This window comes from Schistocerca piceifrons, chromosome X (assembly GCF_021461385.2).
Source record: "Schistocerca piceifrons isolate TAMUIC-IGC-003096 chromosome X, iqSchPice1.1, whole genome shotgun sequence".
Classification (NCBI taxonomy): Eukaryota; Metazoa; Arthropoda; class Insecta; order Orthoptera; family Acrididae; genus Schistocerca; species Schistocerca piceifrons.
The window spans coordinates 849,033,257-849,050,650 of NC_060149.1; positions in this window are offsets into that span (position 1 = coordinate 849,033,257).

The window sequence follows — 17,394 nt, forward strand, 5'->3', positions numbered from 1 at the left end:
ATTTCGATAGTAATTAACTTAATTAACTCGGAAACGGCCCAATGTATCGATTTTTTCTTAACAATCATTTCTCGGAAGAACCAACACTGCAACACCATTACAACATTTTCAGACTGTTTCTGGGCACCTTGTAGAAGTAAGTGTCCTCTATTCCGAATCAGGAAGATACAGCGCGAACGCCACCGCTGTCCATTTGTCTGTCTGGCGCCTTCCACATGAGATCAATGAGTCGCGTGCGCGTCCGACTTTAGTATGGAGGCCGGAAAATAGGAAGGGGGAGTTGTAGTACGGTTTTTGATTGCGGAAGGACTATCAGGAAATGAAATTCCTTTCCGACTGTCTGATGTGTATGGTGGACAGAGTAGGTCACGTGCGCGTGTGTTTGCGTGGAATAAACGATTTCGAGAAGGTCGGGTGTCATTGAAAGATAGTAGCCGGCCAGGACACCATCATCGTTTCGTTACTTCTCATTGCGGCGGTGGATGCTGCCATCAGAAATGACCGATGGTGGGCTGTGGGACACATTAGGTTCATGATGGGCACCAGCCACGGTACCGCTCACGCCATCGAAACAGAGCTTCTGAAGTTACGGAAAAGCTGTGCGCAATGGGATCCCCACAGCCTGACAGAAGAGCAGAAGCTGAGCAGAATGTCTGCATCACAACAGCACCTGGGATGGTAGGCTGTCACGACGAGGCATATCGTCTCCTGTCCCGTATTTTAGCGGGAGGTGCAACATTAGTGTCATCATTTTGTGCCGGAGAGCAAGTGTCAGAGCCAACAATGCAAACACATGGCTTCGTCTCCTCTCCCACCGAAATATCCAAAGCCTTGCTCGCCAGCTTGGAAAAGTCTTGATGACTTTTTTCTTTAATTGCAATGGCCCGCTGCTCATTGACTTTATGGAATACGGCGCCACAGCTAACGCACAGTTGTACTTGGACACAGGCAAATATTGAAGCGCGCCGTCAAGGAATGTTGACAGACGGTATCATTATGTTGCAGGATAACGCCTGCCCTCATGTTCCCAAGGTTGTTTCAACTACGCTGAGGAAGTTTCGCTGGGAAGCCATTACACGTCCTCCATACAGTCCCGATCTCTCCCCATGCAATTTTCACACATTTGGAGCCGTGAAGGAAGACATTCGAGGCAATCGAATTGCTTGGGCCGGAAAGGTGCTCGCCCGGGTACAATCCTCATTCCGTAGGCAACGGCAAACATTTTTACATGAAGACACTCGCCGTTCTGTCTCACAGTGTGATAAATATATTCACAATTACGTCGATTATTTAGAAATAATTTAAAATATATTACAATATAGTATAATAAGAATTTACTTACTTTTATACCTGAGTTTCGTTTTCATTTGACTGACATTTGCATATAAGCACTCTAGCGGATAACTTTGGAGGCTCCATGAGGCTGTTCACAGACCAATAATGTTCAGCCGATAATGGTCGTCTTCAAAGAAGCATTCACCTCAGTCCACACCCGTCTACATTCTTCCCTGTTCGCTGATGCATGTGTGTATAAGAAAGTAGCAACGCCAGAGGACTCTAGCGAACTGAAGGGAGCCCTGCTAAGGATCGATGATTGGTACTGAGACTGGCAGTTGACCCTGGACGGAAAGAACTGTAACATATTGCACATAAATAGTGGAAGAAGTCGGCTATTGTACGATTACAGTATTGGTGATATCACTGTACATAATAAAGCGGTTTGATCATCAACCGGCAGACTTCATTAAAATTTATGTTGCATTCCACTGGGCCTCGGACAGCTACACGTCGACCTGGTGTCTACAGATCGTGTATAGTGAGGCACCGCCTGGAATAATGCCGAAAGATTGTCAAGAGCTGATGTGCTGCTCCATGCCCCCCGAGTCGGCGATGAAGGCGTTGTGGTCCGTCAACAGAAACTTCGTTGTACTGAACCTGGATACGTTTTATAGTTACCTCTCACGGGGTTCCAACATACATTTTTGTCAGCGCTTGTGGTGTCCTCGTGGGTGTTCTCTTGGTGTATTTCTGCTCCTTGCTTCAGTAGTCGTTCGATGTTGTGGGTTTTCTAAATAAACTTATAGGAATTAAGGCTTCCAAACATTTATTAGACGTCCTTAGAGACGGAGAACAAGGTCAGATTGAACATTCTCCTCGTGTGTGCCTTCAGTAAATTAGATAAGCATCGAAAATCTTTAATCTTGTTCAATAATGGTTCAAATGGCTCTGAGCTCTATGGGACTTAACATCTAAGGTCATCAGTCCCCTAGAACTTAGAACTACTTAAACGTAACTAACCTAAGGACATCACACACGTCCATTCCCGAGGCAGGATTCGAACCTGCGACCGTAGCAGTCGCGCGGTTCCGGACTGAAGCGCCTAGAACCGCTCGGCCACCGCGGCCGGCAAATCTTGTTCACCGGACGGGAATCTATGCCGTCCCGTCCTGAATGCGATCCCAAGGCCCATGGCGAGTCTTTGCAGGGTGATATGTAATTGCTACCGTTTTGTTATTCCACTTAAATAAGGCCGTCTGCAGTACGACAGGCATTGTGTTGAGTATACTTACCATGCAGACGGCCACGAAGCTGAGTCGGAGAGTCGCTAACTTTCGTAGAGAGAAAAGGCGCAGTGGTAAGTTACTAAACTCGCATTCGGAACGATTTGCATCCCACTCGCCGTTAAACCAACGGGGTTTAGGTTCTCCGTGCTATTATTAGAGTAGTTCAGGCAAATTATGACACGTATCCTTCTGTAAGTCTGACTTCCTTCCTTTTTTGTCTAATTCACCATAGGGTCCCATGCCTAATCGAAGGGACGTTCGACCCTAACTCTTTCAGAGAGGACTTAGTGTTGACACGCAGCTACTCGTGTTCGGTGAACAATCTCAACAATTGCGACCGCGTGATAATCTCCAGATTTTTTATCATCACTGAGTAAGTGTCAGAAAAGAAATAAACAAGCAGACTCCTCCAAAGTCCGTAGGTGAGCAACAACAACAGACACTAACGTATACAGTTCATCCTGCTAGCCAGAAACCGAGCGAGGTGGCGCAGTGGTTAAACACTGGACTCGCATTCGGGAGGACGACGTTTCAATCCCGCGTCCGGCCATCCTGATTTAGGTTTTCCGTGATTTCCCTAAATGGCTCCAGGCAAATGCCGGGTTGGTTCCTTTCAAAGGGCACGGCCGATTTCCTTCCCCGTCCTTCCCTAATCCGATGAGACCGATGACCTCGCTGTCTGGTCTCCTTCCCCAAAACAACACAACACAACCGCTAGCCAGGAACGCATAAACACATAGACATACTTCATATAAAGCGCTAAACAACAAAGCCGATACATTGCCACTCAATACAGATGACTACCAGGGGGAATACAGCAGTCAGCGGTTTTGCTCACACATCTGTAGACAGCTTCATAAACGTAAAATTAGCTGTAAAATGCTCACTGCGATACATACTACTAGAAAGAAACCCATTTCTAGGTGAGAAGTTGTGCTAAATTGTTGTAATATTCAGGCCAGAGAACATCAATATTCTTTCTTATGAAAAAAAGAAATGAAGCACACTCGAGGTACACATACAACAAATAAAACAACAGCCAGCAAATTGTAAATGAGTCCAAGGGAAAGAAGTGGGATTTCTGAAGTGTTGGCAGAAGAGCCAACACTGTGTTGCTAGAGGAGGCCGAAATGCACGCGTTTAATTACACGCTGACTGGCGCGAGGTCTGCAACAGTTAAGGGAATTAATAGTAGCAAATAAAGTACGTAGTTGATATAATACTTAACTTTAATCCACAATTGGTGTACATCGCTCTTGACGGTACATGTTATAATCTCAATATCAAATGCTATAGCGCCTTGCTAGGTCGTAGCAAATGACGTAGCTGAAGGCTATGCTAACTATCGTCTCGGCAAATGAGAGCGTAGTTGTCAGTGATCCATCTCTGGCAAAGTCGGCTGTACAACTGGGACGAGTGCTAGGAAGTCTCTCTAGACCTGCCGTGTGGTGGCGCTCGGTCTGCAATCACTGACAGTGGCGACACGCGGGTCCGACTAATGGACCGCGGCCGATTTAAAGGCTACCACCTAGCAAGTGTGGTGTCTGGCGGTGACACCACAATTTCTTCACTGCTTCCCTGGGCAAGTTTATCATGTTGCTGGTTTACGTTTTTTTTCCTCCTACCTCTTATCCATATCAAATGTGTATCTACATCGTGTGGATAGCTGTGGTGATTGCTTCAGAGTTTTATTTGCGTTGTTACATATAAAAGGCAGAGAGGGGGTGGAATCCAGTACCCTACCCTTGTCAAGTAGTAGCAAGGCCAAAATCGAGCTTAACGTTCCCATTCGAAGGACTGATCACTGTCGACAAAATCACTTGCTACGATTTCATTTGACACTGGAGAGGCATGTGATACTTAACCATTTGTATGATGATCTGCAAGTGGACGCCACCATTTAATTTTCGCTCGCCGGCAAAATAGTGGTGATCAATATATCTTTCACTACCAGAATTAAATGTGCTGTATTGGGCATAAACAGGTGGAAAGACCCATCACTGTTAAGTTACACTATTGGCAACAAACCACAGAAAACAACAAACGTCGTAAATTATCTAGTAGTATCTGTCTTGAATGGCCTAAGTAACGAGATAGTAAAAAGCTGATCCTGGCCTAAGATTCATTGGAAGAATTTCCAAAAAATATTTCTTATTCGCGAACGAAGTGGTTTACAAACTACTTACTCGATCGATTACTCACAAGTATGGGACCCTTACCAGGTAGAAGGAAGAAAGGTGACAGAGATGATCCGAAGAAGAGCGACGAGTTTAGTGATGGATTAATTCGCCATGGGGCTCTCTCTTTCTCTCTCTTTCTCTCTCTCTCTCTCTCTCTCTCTCCCCCTCTCTCCCCCTCTCTTTCTCTCTCTCTTTCTTTCTCTGTCGCACTCACTCTCTCTCTCTCTCTCTCTCTCTCTCTCTCTCTCTCTCTCTCTCTCTCTCACACACACACACACATACACACACACATACACACACACACACACACACACACACACACACACACACGCTATGTCTTCAACGCAGCAGTTATCTCTAATTCACTGATTCAGTTTCTCGGCCGGCCGGAGTGGCCGAGCGGTTCTAGGCGCCTCAGTCTGGAACCGCGCGACCGCTACAGTCGCAGGTTCGAATCCTGCCTCGGGCATGGATGTGTGTTATGTCCTTAGATTAGTTAGGTTTAAGTAGTTCTAAGTTCTGGGGGACTGATGACATCCGATGTTAAGTCCCATAGTGCACAAAGCCATTTGAACCATTTCAGTTTCTCGTAAATGTATGTGAGTGAGTGTTATTGGTGTAGTTTTTATCGTTCTTTCATTCATTATGACTGAAAAGCCGTAAAACTGTGTACTGGCGTGATTCCAGTTGGTCTAATAGTCTTCGGCTGATGAACGAAGGGATAGCGTTGTTAAAAAAAGATTTCTGCAGGCACCTGTTTTGATTGCACGTGAGGTAGGATTCTTCCTACATGTCGGTCAGGGGGCCGGAAGATGGCGTTCTGAAACGCCGAAACTGGTGGCATAAGTAAAATAAAATTTGAAGTATAGACGGCTTAAGGTGTTTTTGATTTGACATTTTGTACTGAACAGCCGAAGTCCCTCAGATACCCTGTATCAACATGAATTTACAGAAGTTATAATCTGTTCGCGTGCCGCTGTGGTTAAAGTGTGTCGCGCACAGTAAAATCACGCTATCTGAAACCAAAAACTGTGGTGCACCAGGGGCCATCGATAACAGGGGTGAACGACGGCTTCGGAGAGGTGTACAGGCAAATAGACGTGCAACTGCTGAACAAGTGACCGCCCAGGTGAACTAAAGGGGCTACCAACAGTGTCTGCTCAACGATCGTTCAGTGAACGTTGTTGCATATGGGCCTGCGCAAGAGGCGTCTGGTTGATGCACCCATAGTGACCGCCTGTCATCGGCGACTAAGGCTGGAATTTGCACGCCAATAGCGCAACTAGACGTCCAGTGAATGACGACAAGTGGCCTTTCCAGATGAATCGCGTTTTACGCCCCATCGGACAGATAGCCTTGAAACATCTGAAAGCAAACACATTGAATGCATTATGGTTCCGGTGAATGTTTTCGTGGCATTCTCTTGGTGATTTCGTCATTCTGGAATGTACAATAGCTCAAAACAAGTATGCATCTATCCCTCGGGACCATATCCACTGCTAGATGCAGTTTGTTTTTGTGGTGTCACCGCCAGATACCACACTTGCTAGGTGGTAGCCTTTAAATCGGCCGCGGTCCGTTAGTATACGTCGGACCCGCGTGTCGCCACTATGAGTGATTGCAGACCGAGCGCCGCCACACGGCAGGTCTAGAGAGACTTCCTAGCACTCGCCCAGTTGTACAACCGACTTTGCTAGCGATGGTTCACTGACAAAATATGCTCTCATTTGCCGAGACGATAGTTAGCATAGCCTTCAGCTACGTCATTTGCTACGACCTAGCAAGGCGCCATTACCAGTTACTATTGATACTGTGCATAATGTACCGTCAAGAGCGACGATCACCATTTATGGATTAAAGTTAAGTATTCCACCAGCTACGACCATTTTTTCTAAAGTCTAATTTCCTTGTCCTGTTCCAGACCTCACGCCAGCCTGCGTGAGCTAAAACGCGTGCCTTTCGGCTTCCTCTGGTAACCCGGTGTTGGCTCTCCTGCCAACCACAACAGTTTTTCCTCAGCACGATGGCCTCTACCAGCAGGACAATGCAACGTGTCAAACAGCTCTCAGTTTACATGCATGATTCTAAAAGCACCAAGATGGGTTTACAGCACTATTCCCCTGGCCACCAAACAGCCTTGATTCGAACCCACTCGAAGCTCTTCCCGCCATGGATCCTCAACCGAGAATCCTAGTCCAGGTGGCCACAGCACTGGAGTTTACATGGTTCCACATCCCTGTCGGTACCTTCCAGACCTCACTGACTCTATTCCTGCACGTCTCGCAGCAGTCCGTGCTGATAAAGATGGTTATTCAGGCCTTTGACATGTGGTCACATTAATGGACTGGACAGTATACGGGTATATGAGACGTCATTGAGCTCGATTTGCGTGCTTTGAACTAGTCTCTGAGCAATCTCCATGAGAGGAGGTTCAAATGGCTCTGAGCACTATGGGACTTAACATCTGAGGTCATCTGTCCCCTATAAATTAGAATTACTTAAACCTAACTAACCCAAGGACACCACACACATCGATGCCCGAGGCAGGATTAGAATCTGCAACCGTACCGGTCCCGCGGTTCCGGACTGATGCGCCTAAAACCGCTCGGCCACTGCGGCCGGCCGTGGGAGGAGGCTATGGCCAATAGGACACCTATCAGGACTATTCCTCTATGCTCTCGGTGTCTCGATGTCCCGTGAATGTGATGCCACGACGCGACGCTACCGTCGTCAGAGCAAAGTAGATGCTGCTACGAGCCACCAGGCAACAGCAATGCTGGACATTGTAACGGAGACTGTTCAGCCGTGTCATCAATAAAACCAAAGAGTATTTCAGCAAATGAAAAAAAGTCTTGACGTGGATTCAAGTGGGACATTTCAGATCTTCATCAGTGACAGAACAGATGAGAATAAGATACCGAATGTCAGCAGAAAGAAACGTAGACGATTTTTACCAAATTATTTCTCTCGAAATCATTACTTATTCATTGAATTTCAAAATATTACTCTGTAGTTATCACTGATATAATGCACACATGTGTACATAATAATATATGTGGAGGTTGTGATGCAGTATAACAATTTGTAATAAGTTTCAACCACTTGAACGTGATTATTTACATAGAAAGCGTAAGCGGTAATTTTAGCTGTTAACGTACCAGGCACACCCAACAAAAGCATCAAGCATCAGAAGAGAATGCATCACACAGTACAACGTGCTGCTGGAACGAGTCTTGTCCAGTTACGTGCGTGAATAAAATTAAATGTAACAGGAAACGTGTGCAATTTTGTTCGATAGTACCTGACCTCGACTAACTCCATTGTGATGTGTTTACGTGTAGCCTCGATAGCTGAGTGGTCAGCGCGGCAGAAGACCATACAAGAGGCCTGTGTTCGATTCCCCACTGGGTTGAAGATTTTCTCCGTTCTGGGACTGGGTGGTGTCTCGTCTTCATCATCATATCATTCTCATCGATACAATGTCACCGAAGTGGCGTTAACTAAAAAGAGTTGCACCACGCAACCGGTCTCCGCGACGGGAGACCCTAACCACCCAACATTTCATTTCATTTCTCTCCACTACTTTGTACCAATGAGGGCTGCAAGGACTGTGCAGGCCTAAACAATTCTGTCTTGGTCCGCAGTGTGCTCTGCTGTCAGTTACACAATAGATTACCACCTATTCTGTTTTACGCGGAAGGCAAGTCTTTGAGGTTTCTAGATGAGAAAAAGAAGTAAAGTGCTTTGTCGACCGCTATTTATACCAGTTGCACCATTACTTGCCTACCTCAAGAGTTACTTATGAGAACAGTACATCACCACCCGACGAGTCGTACCGATTTTGTGACACCCGTTTTGAGCCGCCGGGCCATTACTAGCTGCCTTTGTCAAAGTTACATCAATGTTTCTCCCACTCTCTATATACAGAGCCGACCGAATTATTTCTCTACTGCTGTTGCTGTTAGTCCTGTTGCAGCCTTAACCTGCCGGACTTTACTGCAATTCTAAACTTTCATTTTTGCGTCGATTGAGTGCATGGAGCCGTTCCTGCAAACGTGGTATTTCTGTGTTTCTGTCTTTATTTTCATATCCACAACATATTGTGTTCTTCCCCACAGCTTTCTTGTGATTTGCTCTCTTTGTTGTGTGTTTTCACACTCGCAAAATGTCAGGTCTACTCGTATGTAGTTTGTCAGTCCATTGCGGGCATTATCTGTACGTTTTAAAAGGCGCTTTATATTTTGTAACCTTTTGATTATAATATCTCTCTTGTTTCAAGTTTCTGTATTCATAATTTCACACTCCGACACGGAAGGGAGGGCCGTCTGTCAGATTACTGTTCTTCAGTCTAACTTAACAAAAACTGATTTTCTAATAGATCGATGTGACAGTTATCGGAACACTGGCCTCGGTTTTGAGAACACGACGATTCAAAACCCCGAACGGTCATCCGGGTTTAGGTGTTCTGTAATTTTTGAAAACCGCTTGAGGTTGATGTTGGAGTGGTTCCTTCGATAGGGCAAGGATGATTTGCTTCTTCCATCGGTCCGTAATCCGACCTAGTCTTCCTTCGTTCCTTTAGATTTTCTACAATTACGAGGGTTAAAATGATTATACTAATATACAGCAATACATTTACGAAATTCGTGATAAATCATGACCTTAGATGATATGATAGGAGAGAATAGATTTTTAAGGCACAACATGTCTAAAAGACGGGATCAGCTGATGAGACATATCCAATTGTATTAATGATTGTCAGTTTGGTGACGGAGGGAAGTGTGTTTGTGTGTTAGGGTGGGGAGTGGGGGGTAAAATTGTAGAGGGAGGCCATGGGTAGATTACAACGATCAGGTTAAGACGGACGTATGTTATAGCAGTCTGCATAGGATACACTAGCGTGCGTAGCTGCATCAGACCAGTCTCCGGACTGGAGACCATAACACCAAAGAAACTGGTGTGGGCGGTGTTGCGATGTGAGAATATGATTATTGATGGGGTTTGGGTGATGAACATCGTTATGTGTGATGATCTGTCCCTGGGAAGCGTGGGACGAAAATTGGCGAGAGGTGAAAGAATCTAGCCAGTGTGACTCGAATGGTGAGCGGGTGGAAGTGTATGTGGCGGTTGGTGAATATTGAGGGCAGCCTATAAGAAATCTGGAAGGAGAACTTTGATCGTGTAGATTGAAAGGATTGTACCGTTACAACAGAAGGTGGGGTGGGGTAATAGATCTCTGATCTATGGAGAGAATAAAAGGGCTACAGCTTTAGTTAGTTTAACCGGGACATACCGGCATGGAGTTCTGGGTCAAGAAGAGGGCGTACGTTGATGTTGATCTTGGAAAAGAATATCAAGAGTCTGAATATGAAGGGTAATGGGAAAGAAATAGGTTTATATAGCCATAGCATGTGCCCAGCGTTGGAAAATATTGAGGAGAAGAGTTTTGGTCTTCGATGAAGTTCGAGGAATTTGAGGAGAGGAGCGGTTGGTTGCCAGACAAAGTATGCAGATAGGATATATCTTCGTATATTCGACACCTATCATAGAACCCTTCTTCTCCGTCACATCTATCCTTCCTGTTTGTTTTTCTCAGTTCTGTGGGAGGTAAACTGCTGTTATATTTTTACTAACGAGCAAAAGAAATGCATTTCATGGCAAATGTTCCGAACTTCCTTTGAAAACAATTCACAAATTGTGTGCATCCACCGCGTAAGAAATCTCAGCTGTGCGCTGCGAGTATGACTGATCCTATGTGTGGTATCGACTTGGCTTCCATTATCTAGGATCTAAAGTGCAGTCAGTAAAATTCAATGTTCTCAGACAATTTCGCCGCCCGGAGTGGCTGAGCGGTTCTGGCGCTTCAGTTTGGAACCGCGCGACCGCTACGGTCGCAGGTTCGAATCCTGCCTCGGGCATGAATATGTGTGATGTCCTTAGGTTAGTTAGGTTTAAGTAGTTCTAAGTTTTAGGGGACTGATGACCTGCGATGTTAAGTCCCATAGTGCTCAGAGCCATCTTTTTTCTCAAACAAATTCCACTTCTACTTTCCCTAAACTGATGCGGTCCTACGTCTTACATGCTACCCTGGCCGTCGCCGTCCTTCAGCATTTCTGAAACGCAATTACATACATCACCCGAAATTTCTTCCTAATAACTGAGAGCAGTGTGAACAGAAAATGCCATATCGGTGTCGTTTTACAGCCAGAGGTACTGTCTCTGCTTAAGGCATGACCACTGGCTGTACACGAAGGTGACAAAAGCCATGGTATACCTCGTAATATAGTGTCGGACCTTCTTTTGCCCGGTGTAGTGAAGCAACGCGAGGTGGCATGGCCTCAACACGTCGCTAGAGTCCCCTGCAGAAATATTGAGGCATGCTGCCTCTATAACCTTCCATACTTACGAAAGAGCTGGCGGTGCAGGATATAGTGTACGAATTGGCCTCTCGATTATTTCCCATAAACGTTCTGTGGGGTTCATGTCGGGCGATCTGGGTGACCAGATAATGAGCTCGAACTGTCCAGAAATGCGAAGAAATGTGGCCCGGTGACAGGGTGAAATGTCATCCATAAAAATGAAGTCCATGAATAGATGCAAATGGACTCGAAGAAGTCGAACATAAACATTTCCAGTCGATGATCTGTTCAGTTGGACCAGAGGACCCAGTCTGTTCCTTGTAAACACAGCCCACATCATTATGGGGCCACCATCAGCATGCACAGTGTCTTGTTGCCAACCTAGGTCCATCTCTTCGTGGGGTCTGCGCCACACTCGAACACTACAATCAGCTCTTACCAAATGAAATCTCGGCTCGTCTGATTAGGCCACTGTTTTCCTGTCGTCTACTGTTCAAACGATATGATCACGAGCCCAGGAGAGGCATTGCAGGCGATGTTGTGCTGTTAGCAAACGCACTGGTGTCAATCGTCTGCTGCCGTAGGGCATTAAGGCCAAATTTCGCCGCACTGCCCTGATGGGTTCGTTCGTCATACGTCCCACGTTAATTTTTGCGGTTACTTCACGCAGTGTTGCTTGTCTGTTGGCACTGACAACTCTACGCAAACGCCGCTGCGGTCTGTGAGATGACAAACAGGTAACTCTCTTCACACTCGTCGAGCAATCATTCATTGGTGATGCAGACTGCTATCGCGTGCATAACGCATAGAGGGAAATTCCCCAAGAACATGTCCAGACCTTTTTTAATCTCATCCCACGGCATTTAGAGGCTCCGACTGCCGCACAGAGGCCCTTCTCACCATACTGAATTCTAATGATGAAATATTATGTGCAGTCCGTTATTCTTTTAATGTTTGTACTTGATCTTTCGTACAGCATAATGTTCATTTCTGTCACATATCGTCCTATAAGTGTTACAATATTCAAAAAACGTCGTATATTTTGGAAGATTATTGCGGCTGCACTGCAAAACGTTCTTTGTGCCCTTTGCCTGTTGTTCTACGTTCACCTGAAAATGAATGAGAGCACCCTGTTGCACCGTTTTTCTGAAAAAAAAATAGCCGTTGTACGAGTACAAGAGACACTGCAGTAGCGAGAATCAGTTAGTGCTCAAATAATTTGTTGTTACCCCAAATACGACTCCTGCTTTGTCATTAATATTACGAAGTGCTTACACATTCAAGAAGACTTCATCAGAGCAACGGGAGATAACAGACACAGAAGCTGTCAGCAGTTAAATATGGTTCGCTGGCAGGAGGAAATTAGAAAGCAGGTCTCAGTGACAATAATTTATGGTGCCCGCTATCGCTCAATTAACGAGTTAGCTTATCGCAGCTGCGACTGATGAAGCGGTCCCGGGCATCCTTGACGGAGCCGCATCATCTCCACACCTCTTGTGTGTTTCCGCCTCGCTGTCTGCATTTCCGAGAGTTATTCGTGTTTCCACTGCGGGGCGGCTGATCACCGCTGGCCATCGTCACAAGCGCTGAAAGCTTTTAATCCTTCTTATCAATGCCGAGTCCTCGCAAGTTCTTCTGTTGCAAAATTTTTCCTCCACTACAGAAGAGTATGATGTGATTAATGGTGTATAAAATTTGCTCAGAGTAACTGAGGAAGCTTCCTGTATTAAAGGTTTGGGAAAAAATTGTGGTCGTTGGGCAGGGTATTTTTGCGACTGTAAATACAATATAATACTGCTAAATAAATTACAGCGTTATTAAATTAAAGGAAGGTCGTACAGTTGGTTTGACATTTATTTAAGCAATAGGAAACAACGCTAACGCCGACAACGCAGAGCTCAGCAGAAGCTAATTTGTATCTGACTGGGACTGTACGCCTAGAGTCAAGGGGACTAGATTTCTGAAATTGGGGATGTTCTCGTTATAGAGGCATACTCATGACCCGCAAAATTGGAGTGGAGCGAAAATCTGTGATCATAGTTTTACTTCACATACTTCCACTGCAGGTTGTTGTTGGGGATAATACACTGACAGAGAAAAAGTCCCAATACCAAGAAGAAGTTGTGCGACGTAAAGGGAAGTTGGGAGGCGTTTTTCTACATCTGAAAGATGATGTCTATTAAAATTAACCGCCAGTCATAGCTTCACTAAGAGGATACAAATCAGGTTTGCTTTAACTACACGCTGTAACGGACGCGAGCGTTAGTTACCTTTGAGATGGGACGAGGTGACTTGAAGTTAGTCAAAAATGCCTTTAAGAAGACGCTGTTATCAGCACTTCACTGAGTTTCAACCAGGACTTTTCTGGAGACAAGATATCTACTCTGTAGGAATCAGCATGGGTTTAGAAGAAGACGATCGTGTGAAACCCAGCTCGCGCTATTCGTCCACAAGACTCAGAGGGCCATAGACACGGGTTCCCAGGTAGATGCCGTGTTTCTTGACTTCTGCAAGGCGTTTGATACAGTTCCCCACAGTCGTTTAATGAACAAAGTAAGAGCATATGGACTATCAGACCAATTGTGTGATTGGACTGAAGAGTTCCTAGTTAACAGAACGCAGTATGTCGTTCTCAATGGAGAGAAGTCTTCCGAAGTAAGAGTGATTTCAGGTGTGCCGCAGGGGAGTGTCGTAGGACCGTTGCTACTCACAATATACATAAATGACCTTGTGGATGACATCGGAAGTTCACTGAGGCTTTTTGCGGATGATGCTGTGGTATATCGAGACGTTGTAACAATGGAAAATTGTACTGAAATGGAGGAGGATCTGCAACGAATTGACGCATGGTGCAGGGAATGGCAATTGAATCTCAATGTAGACAAGTGTAATGTGCTGTGAATAAATAGAAAGAAAGATCCTTTATCATTTAGCTGCAATATAGCAGCTCAGCAACTGGAAGCAGTTAATTCCATAAATTATATGGGAGTAGGCATTAGGAGTGATTTAAAATGGAATGACCATATAAAGTTAATGGTCAGTAAAGCAGATGCCAGATAGATTCATTGGAAGAATCCTAAGGAAATGCAGTCCGAAAACAAAGGAAGTAGGTTACAGTACACTTGTTCGCCCACTTCTTGAATACTGCTCACCGGTGTGGAATCCGTACCAGATAAGGTTGATGGAAGAGATAGAAGAGATCCAACTGAGAGCGGCCCACTTCGTTACAGGATCATTTTTTAATCGCGAAAGCGTTACGGAGATGATAGATAAACTCCAGTGGAAGACTCTGCAAGAGAGACGCTCAGTAGCTCGGTACGGGCTTTTGTTGAAGTTTCGAGAACATACGTTCATCGAGGAGTCAAGCAGTATATTGCTCCCTCCTATGTACACTCCTGGAAATTGAAATAAGAACACCGTGAATTCGTTGTCCCAGGAAGGGGAAACTTTATTGACACATTCCTGGGGTCAGATACATCACATGATCACACTGACAGAACCACAGGCACATAGGCACAGGCAACAGAGCATGCACAATGTCGGCACTAGTACAATGTATATCCACCTTTCGCAGCAATGCAGGCTGCTATTCTCCCATGGAGACGATCGTAGAGATGCTGGATGTAGTCCTGTGGAACGGCTTGCCATGCCATTTCCACCTGGCGCCTCAGTTGGACCAGCGTTCGTGCTGGACGTGCAGACCGCGTGAGACGACGCTTCATCCAGTCCAAAATATGCTCAATGGGGGACAGATCCGGAGATCTTGCTGGCCAGTGTAGTTGACTTACACCTTCTAGAGCACGTTGGGTGGCACGGCATACATGCGGACGTGCATTGTCCTGTTGGAACAGCAAGTTCCCTTGCCGGTCTAGGAATGGTAGAACGATGGGTTCGATGACGGTTTGGATGTACCATGCACTATTCAGTGTCCCCTCGACGATCACCAGTGGTGTACGGCGAGTGTAGGAGATCGCTCCCCACACCATGATGCCGGGTGTTGGCCCTGTGTGCCTCGGTCGTATGCAGTCCTGATTGTGGCGCTCACCTGCACGGCGCCAAACACGCATACGACCATCATTGGCACCAAGGCAGAAGCGACTCTCATCGCTGAAGACGACACGTCTCCATTCGTCCCTCCATTCACGCCTGTCGCGACACCACTGGAGGCGGGCTGCACGATGTTGGGGCGTGAGCGGAAGACGGCCTAACGGTGTGCGGGACCGTAGCCCAGCTTCATGGAGACGGTTGCGAATGGTCCTCGCCGATACCCCAGGAGCAACAGTGTCCCTAATTTGCTGGGAAGTGGCGGTGCAGTCCCCTACGGCACTGCGTAGGATCCTACGGTCTTGGCGTGCATCCGTGCGTCGCTGCGGTCCGGTCCCAGGTCGACCGGCACGTGCACCTTCCGCCGACCACTGGCGACAACATCGATGTACTGTGGAGACCTCACGCCCCACGTGTTGAGAAATTCGGCGGTACGTCCACCCGGCCTCCCGCATGCCCACTATACGCCCTCGCTCAAAGTCCGTCAACTGCACATACGGTTCACGTCCACGCTGTCGCGGCATGCTACCAGTGTTAAAGACTGCGATGGAGCTCCGTATGCCACAGCAAACTGGCTGACACTGACGGCGGCGGTGCACAAATGCTGCGCAGCTAGCGCCATTCGACGGCCAACACCGCGGTTCCTGGTGTGTCCGCTGTGCCGTGCGTGTGATCATTGCTTGTACAGCCCTCTCGCAGTGTCCGCAGCAAGTATGGTGGGTCTGACACACCGGTGTCAATGTGTTCTTTTTTCCATTTCCAGGAGTGTATATCTCGCGAAGAGACCACGAGGATAAAATCAGAGAGATTAGAGCCCACACAGAGGCATACCGACAATCTTTCTTTCCACGGACAATACGAGACTGTAATAGTAGGGAGAACCGATAGAGGTACTCAACGTACCCTCCACCACACACCGTCAGGTGGCTTGCGGAGTATGGATTAAGATGTAGTTGTTGATGTATAATAGGGCTATGAGAAGCTGGATGTTCTTTCTGCGATATTGCAGAAAGAATTTTTAGGAATGCAGCCCCTGTACGCGATTCCCAGTAGAGGTGGTCAAGAGAATGTACGGTCTCAAGATGTCCGGGCTCAGGACGGCCACGTGGCACTACTGAAAGGGAAGACCATCGTGTTCGGTGTGTGGCTCTGGCGCGTCCTACTTCATCTGGGCAGCAATCTGAGTAGCAGTTGGCACCACAGTAACACAACGAACTGTTCCAAATCGGTTACTTCAAAGAACAGCTCCGGATCACACGCCCTGTAGCGAACATTCCACTGACCCCAAACCACCGCTGTTTGCGACTTCAGTGGTGTAAAGCGAGAGCTCGTTGGAGGGCACGGTGGAGGTCTGTTGTGTTTTCTGATGAAAGCTGATTCTTCCTCGGTGCCAGTGATGGCCGTGTGTTGGTTAGAAGGAGGCCATGTGAGAGCCTGCAACCAACTTGTCTGCAGCCTAAACACTCTGGAACTGCACGTGATGTTATGGTCTGGGGTGCAATTTCTTATGACAGCAGGAGCACTCTCGTGGTTATTCCACGCACCCTGACTACAAAGTTGTACGTCAATATAATGATTTGGCCTGTTGTGCTGCCATTCATGAACGGCATTCCAGGAGGTGTTTTCTAACGGCCCATATGCCGCCGTTGAAACACAACATGCTCTACAGAGTGTCTACATGTTGCCCTGGTCTGCTCGATCATCACATCTGTCTCGAATCGAGCACATATGGAACATCATTGGACGACAACTCCAGAGTCATAAACAATAGCATTGACCCTCCCTGTATTGTCTGACCAAGTGCAACAGGCATGGGACTGCATCCCGCAAACTGACATCCGACACCGGTACAGCACAGTGCATGCACGTTTGCATGTTTGCATTCAACATTCTGGAGGTTACACAGGTTTTTAACGTACCAGCAATACAAATTTGCAATGGCTTATCTTGCGCTTACAATAACCGGTGAACTTGCAACGTTATTCACTTAAATACGTTATCTAGACAAATGTATTCCCAAAATTTCATTACTCTGCATAAATTATTTTTTTGGTGTTGCGATAGCTTTTCCATCAGTGTACTCTATAGTACCCTAGTTCAGGATATTTTAGCCTAAAAGTATGTCATTCAAGTCACACATTATTTAATTCGCAAATCTCATGTAAGCCATTACTTAACCACCAGGCGATTTTTCCACACAATCCTACTACAGCCACCACAACCTGACATTTGTTGTTTATAACATGA